The sequence below is a fragment of the Crocuta crocuta genome, unplaced genomic scaffold (assembly GCF_008692635.1).
Source record: "Crocuta crocuta isolate KB4526 unplaced genomic scaffold, BGI_CrCroc_1.0 scaffold224, whole genome shotgun sequence".
NCBI lineage: Eukaryota > Metazoa > Chordata > Mammalia > Carnivora > Hyaenidae > Crocuta > Crocuta crocuta.
Window position 1 is genome coordinate 1,472,281 of NW_027529545.1, and position 228 is coordinate 1,472,508.

Sequence of the window (228 nt, forward strand, 5' to 3'; positions counted from 1 at the left end):
AAAATGTCTACCCTGGATACCTGTCCCTGCCACGGTGCAGCGTCCCGGCCAGGGGACCCAGTATTGTGCCACCATGACGCCATCGCCATCTCCAGGCCTCTGTCCCTGCATCACTCAGTCAAGGGAACAAATTGAGGCCAAAGAATCTGATTGGCTGAGTCTAGGCCATGTGCCCTCACTCTGCCCACCTGGGGGTGGGAGAGGAAATAACTTCCTCTTTAGCCTCCT